Genomic DNA, 6,101 nt, shown 5'->3' with positions numbered 1-6,101 from the left:
GGCCGGGCGGTGCTTCCCTTATCCCGTCCCCCGGCGGGGAGCGGCAGCACGGCGCCGCCGCCATCTTTATTGCGGGCAGGCGGCGGGCTGCTGCCGCTGGCGGCTCTCCACGGCAGCCGCGGCGGGAGGCGAGGCGAGGCGGGACGTGCTGCTGCCCTGCCCGGGAGCGCTGGGAATCCAGCGGGATCCGCCTCGCCGCCTGCGACACTGCGAGGATGCCCGCTCCTTATCTCCGTGGCTCCACAGGTAACTGCCAGCCAGAGAGTGCGATCCGTGTTTCCAGTACAGAGTCGCCATGAAGAAGTTTATAAAGCTGGTAGCTAAGTGTGTCAGTGGGCAGGCTCTGGGCAATGCCCTACACTGAAATACACAGTAACTCCTGTGTTGCACACCTGCAGGGTGTCAGCGTTCAAAGTCAGGCCGGTGTATAGCTCTCAGGAGTGTTTGTGAAGCAGGGTAATTCTCCAAGTAGTTTATTCTGAATATCCAAATTAACTTTTCTGAGTTCTGCCTTGAATTTTTCCTTCTATTTTAGTGTATGAAGAAAAACCAAAATCACCCGTGGTAAACAGCTCTTCTTGTGTGGACAGTGGTAATGGTTCTGTAGGCAGGGACTGAGTAATTGCATTCCTTTGTGTGGAGCAGAGGTTTCCATTAGCTGGCACATTGCTTAGCGCTGTGATCACTGCCTTCCCTTCCTTCAGCATCACCGATGGAAATGCCTCAAAACATCCACAGTCTCTCTGATGATTGCGTAAAGTGACATTCATACCCACACGGAGCAACAGAGTAAGTTAACCTTTGAAGCCTTCCATTTTCTAAAGATCTTTGAGAAGCTTTTATAATTATTTCAGTGTAAGATTTGTCACTGCCACTTAGGCTACACATTAGTGTTATCTGAAGTGTTCTAGATTTTTCCCTTTCTGTGTCACTTGGAATGGCAGGATTGAGAATGCTTGCCCTGGACAGAAGTGTTGTGGAAGTTTTATGTCTGTCCAGTGTCAGCTGACTCCCAGCTGGAACTCTGGAGTGATGCTCATGGATGGACAAACTTCCAGCTTATTACTGACACTGGGCATGTGAGGCAGTCCCCCTCTCCGTCTTGGTCTTATCACAGAATTACAGAACTCAGCCAGAGGGAGGTTACAAAGGCCAAGAAACAGAGGCCAAGACAAAACTAGGAGTATAAAATGGCAGACAGATTTATTCCAGGCCTTCAAGGTACATTGGGGCAAGCAAAGTCCACCTTGTGAGACTGCACCCAAAATGGACACTGGGTCATGAGCCCTTCACCTTTTGTAAGTTCTGTCATATTAACATATTGGCCCCTAATTCACCAATCACTCCCTTAGGCAGTGATGTTAACCAACCCAGGCCCACTCCCCCCCCAAGTCACAGTTGTTTACATATTTTCGGGCCCTAGGGCAATGAATGTGCCCTTGGATCTCTATTCAGAGGGATTTGTTTTGGCTAAAGGAGCTGGAAACAGTGGTTTTTAGCACTTTATAAGAAGCACAGAACTACACCAAATTACAGATTCACAAGGAGTAAAAACCTAGAAATTATTAAGGCATCACTTGTAAAGGCAACGAAGTTTATCTATGCCCTTTGCCACACAGAATAAGGCAGCAGAAACAAGCAGTGTATCTCAAGTGTTAAGTCGTCAAGGATATGGACTCATCTCCATAGGCAGTGATGATGTGAGATAAGACAAGAGCAAAAATATGTGAACTTGGTTGTACGACACACAGCTTGTATTTGAAAAACACCGTTTTTCAAATGGCTGGATGTTTTATTTACACATTTTTCTAATATATAGCAGATGAAAAGACAAAATGACTAGATGAGAAATGCAGCTATACTCTCAGAAACTTGTTAAAGCACCGAGGATAGACTCGAAAACTAATCAGACTTGTGTTTGTTTTTTAAATACAGTCTGTATGTAAGACCCTTTTTACTTAGTAATATTGGAATTAGAAATCTACAAATGAAATGTACCATGTATCAGCACTGTAGTCTAATTCTAAAAATACTGTTTTTTATTTAAGTATCTGCAGAGTCAGACTATTAGTTCAAACAGATGAAAAGAGGAAATGAATGAAAACTAGATGAAAATTTTAACATGCTTGATTTATTGCTCACAAGTATTTTTGACTTAGCAACAACATTTTTAATTACTTGGATTGTCTTCTGTGTAAATGCAGGCACACATGAACATATCAGGGATTATCTCCATGCGTAAATGACAGTAGAATCAGAACTCAGCTTTGTGGAACAGCTAAATACAAGAAGTATTTAGGGAATGGTGGGCATTGACATGATGGTTTTGTTACAGTACACTACAATGATTCCCAAGTTACACAGCACAAAAGCAAAGAAAAAACCCTAAACTATCAAAGCAATGAGGTAATTGTCAAGAAGCCTTATCATAAATCCACTCAAAATAAATGCTCTTCTGTTTTCTTTTAAAAGCAGTACTGCACCTTTGCATTTTGTACTAGAAAGATACTGGAAGTTGCAACAGATGAAAGAAACATTCTTGACATTTAAAAGTTAGTTTTTGTATTGCTATCAATGACTACAGAAGTATTTATAACTTTCTATTAAGTGGAATGTACACCAAGTAGTTTTGAAGTGGTTGCAATGCGTTGCAATCATTTTATTATAACATATAAATTCACTTAGACTTCTTATATAATGTTGTGCAAGAAAAGTGTTTTGACTTGCACTAACAGACATCCTTCTAAAAATATATTTTATACTCTCATTTACAAAAAATAGATTATTTATAATTTTGAATAATCACTTTTCCATCATTTCTGCAATTTGTTTATACACCAACAGGAGAGGTACAACAGCTAGAACAAACCTTAGGCTGGCAAAATGACAGCCTAAGATACAGAAGCAACAATAGTCTGTTCTAAAATAATTAGACTGAAATGGTTCTGCTGAAAATTAGTAGGTTTTCTTTCATGTAGATATATAAATCTTTGTCCAAATGCATAAATGTGTACAGGGTAAAGCAATAGAGGGTCCAGATATTGAAAACTAAAGAATATCAAATCTTTGTTTAATCAGGGCTGCTGTAAAGCTGTTTTCTGAGGTGTGCTACCATTTTTTAATGAAAACTGTATTTGTTAATGTTTGCTAACAGAAGAGCTGAATTTAAATGCTCTCTTTGTTCCGATCTAATTTGTTCCCATTTTAATTCATCTTAGAGTTTCTACTCAAGAAATTACTCCTTAGTTTGTTACCAATATGTTCAAGTAAGATTGTTATAATGGGTTGAGAACATAGATGCATTAATTTCATGTCCCTTTATGATTCAGTTTGTGTTAGTACAAAAAAGAAGCCGACAGAGAAGCAAATGGTGAAGTTAAGACATTTCAGCCTTTTAATGAATTTATAAACCACTCTCACCTGCTACCACTTGAAATCCATAAGCAAGAGCACTTCATTGATACACACAGAGGGTGCAGATGGGAAAGGGGAGGAAGGTTTGGCAGACTGCATGGATTTCATGTTCTAAACAAAGGCGATTACAGTGGGTACATTTTGGGTGGTGAAGTTCAGGGTTTGTTTTTCCTTCACCTCTGTAGCTGTCTCTTAGGAGAACAGACTAATGCAAACATGTTGGCTGTACACATACTGTAGGCTGGTTAGTATAATAAATCTCCCCATCACTTTTTGCCACTTTTGGCATAAATTATATATAAATCCAAAGATAACAAAGCTCTTTCTTATAATCTATACTAACTTCTTAGCTGATGCAGTGGTCTTTGTTATTGCCTCTGGTCTGGGGAAACTTTTGTAGGGGGTTCCAGTTGTCCATATATGTAAATCAGGTTCTTCCCATAGATGTGCTTTACTTACTGATGAGTGAGGAACTATTTAATTTGAATCTTTTGCAATGGTTTTACAGACACTGTCTTGTGACTGGTCAGCAGAGAGCTGCTCAGGAGTCACAGCTTTTCTCAGGGGTCAGTATTGCAGCCTGTAGGCAGAGCCAGTGTGGTGATGGAGACAGGCCAGACTACAACTACAGTAGCCCTTCCTGCAAGAGTTTTGCAAGTCCACAGAACAAGTGATGGGATTGGGAGCCACTATGTTATGCTTAAGGATCAATGAAAGCAAAGACATTGACACAGAAGCTTATGGAGACCCAAAACCCACAAAGAACAGATGAAGAAAGCAGTGGTGCCCTTGTGAGAAGGGTGGGATGAAAAGAAAGCCATTTCTAAGCTATTCCACACAGATGCAGACTACTGCACTTTCTCAGGGTGGAGGACCATGAAAGCATGGTGAAGCTCTGTAAAGAATAGATGCTGTACACCTGAAAAGATTTGTAGTTGGTAACATAAGATATTTTAAGGAGAGTCTTAAACTTTCAAGCCCTTCACTTAAATTCTGAAAACACATAGCCTTTCAATAGTGTGCACACGTCTGGCAGTTGCAGGAAACTGCAGGTTCCTAGACTCTGGAATCATATTTAACATTCTAGCACATATGTACACCCTTGTTTTCCCACAATGCTCTGAGCTTCTTTTCCAGTTCCTGATAAGGAACTGTAACAAGTCTTCAGTATACACATTTATGTAGTTTCTTCAGAGCCAAACTTTACACAAAAAAAAACCCCACCTTAAAAAACCCCAAAAACGTGTCTTAATGGACACTGTGACTTGAATCTAAAATTGTGTGTGACATCTTGTTTAAGTCTTCAGTTTTTTCATTTTGAAGGCATAACTTCATTTACTGCCTTCATTTTTAGGGAATGCTTCCTTCTGTGGTATTTTCATACTTGTTTCTGACTTTGGGCTTACTAAAGTTCCTGCTAACACAGCTTTTTATTTCAACTCAGAACACTTCATCCAGGAGCAAGTGACGGCGGTCTCAGGTAAAGGCATTAGCTCTTTTTCATGGCACTTTCTCTCCATGTTCTATAAAATACCTTAATACAAGTAAATGGTCCCTGGCTGTTAATGAGAAAATAATCCTGCCAGCACCTTTTATGGTGTCCTAGTCTGTTATGTCCACTAGGGAAAATTTCAGTAGTTCAAACAGTTTGCAAACTCTGGTTAAAAAGAAGCAAAGTCCTCAGGTATTTCCTGAAAACAGCATTAAAAATAAGAAGTAACAGGTTAAGAACCTTGTTCTGTTTCTCTCCTAGTTCCGCAGTCTAGGGAGGTAGTTCTAGACTAAAATGTAGAAAATTAATACAGGTACCTAAAGTCAGTAGTTTTACAGAAATCAGCAAAAGGAAGAACCATCAGGCCTCAGCTACCCTGTCAGCTGTAAGGTTGGGGATCCAGTCCATCTGTGTTCTCCTAGCAAGATTGTGTCACTCAAGTGACACTTAGTTGCTATGTGCTATGACTGTTGCCTGGAACTAATTCTGAGTTTCGATCAGATATACACAAAGGTGTGTGTAGGTGGATGAATGGTTTGGGAAGATAAGAAGCTAAAAGAGAATTAAGGTATTTTAACCAACTCTTGTCTAAAGATTATCTTTCCTTCTTACTTAGTGTAGACTCAGGTTAAGATTTTGTTAGCTGGAATACAGATGGCTAAAGCTGGCTGCTTGGTTTCTCTGAGTTTTATTACTTCTGGCTAGACTGAAATAATTTTAATTTGTAGAAGGAAAAAAATACTGTTTTAGCCAAAACACATAGCCTGATTTTGATCTAAACAGAGGAGCTTCCTTTGGAAAATAAAATCCTGTGCAACCAAGGGCTCACTCCATTATGACAATCAATTGTATGGCCTAACAATCCTTGGTGCCTGCACAAGAATGTGCAAGTAATGTACCTGTAAGATATACCTCAGCAGTTTGAGCAAATGCAATTCTAGCAGGTTGTGCCATTTTCTTATGCAAAAGAGGGAATGCAGGTGGGATGAAGCTCTGAAACAGAGAACAGGAGAGTCAGGCAGGTGGGTATGACAACATGCGGTAGAGACAGTAATAGGGACAGCATGTTTTTTCATTTAAAAAAATTACCATAAATGAAAACAGTAATCATAAATTAACTTTTTTTTTTCTCTACCAAAGAGCAAGTTGTACAGGATTGAACTGTTAGAGAAGTAATTTGTATTTAAGTAACTGC

The sequence above is a fragment of the Lichenostomus cassidix genome, chromosome 3 (genome assembly GCF_008360975.1).
Source record: "Lichenostomus cassidix isolate B80296 chromosome 3, HeHo_3.0, whole genome shotgun sequence".
In the NCBI taxonomy this organism is placed as follows: Eukaryota; Metazoa; Chordata; class Aves; order Passeriformes; family Meliphagidae; genus Lichenostomus; species Lichenostomus cassidix.
This window is presented reverse-complemented; position numbering follows the sequence as displayed.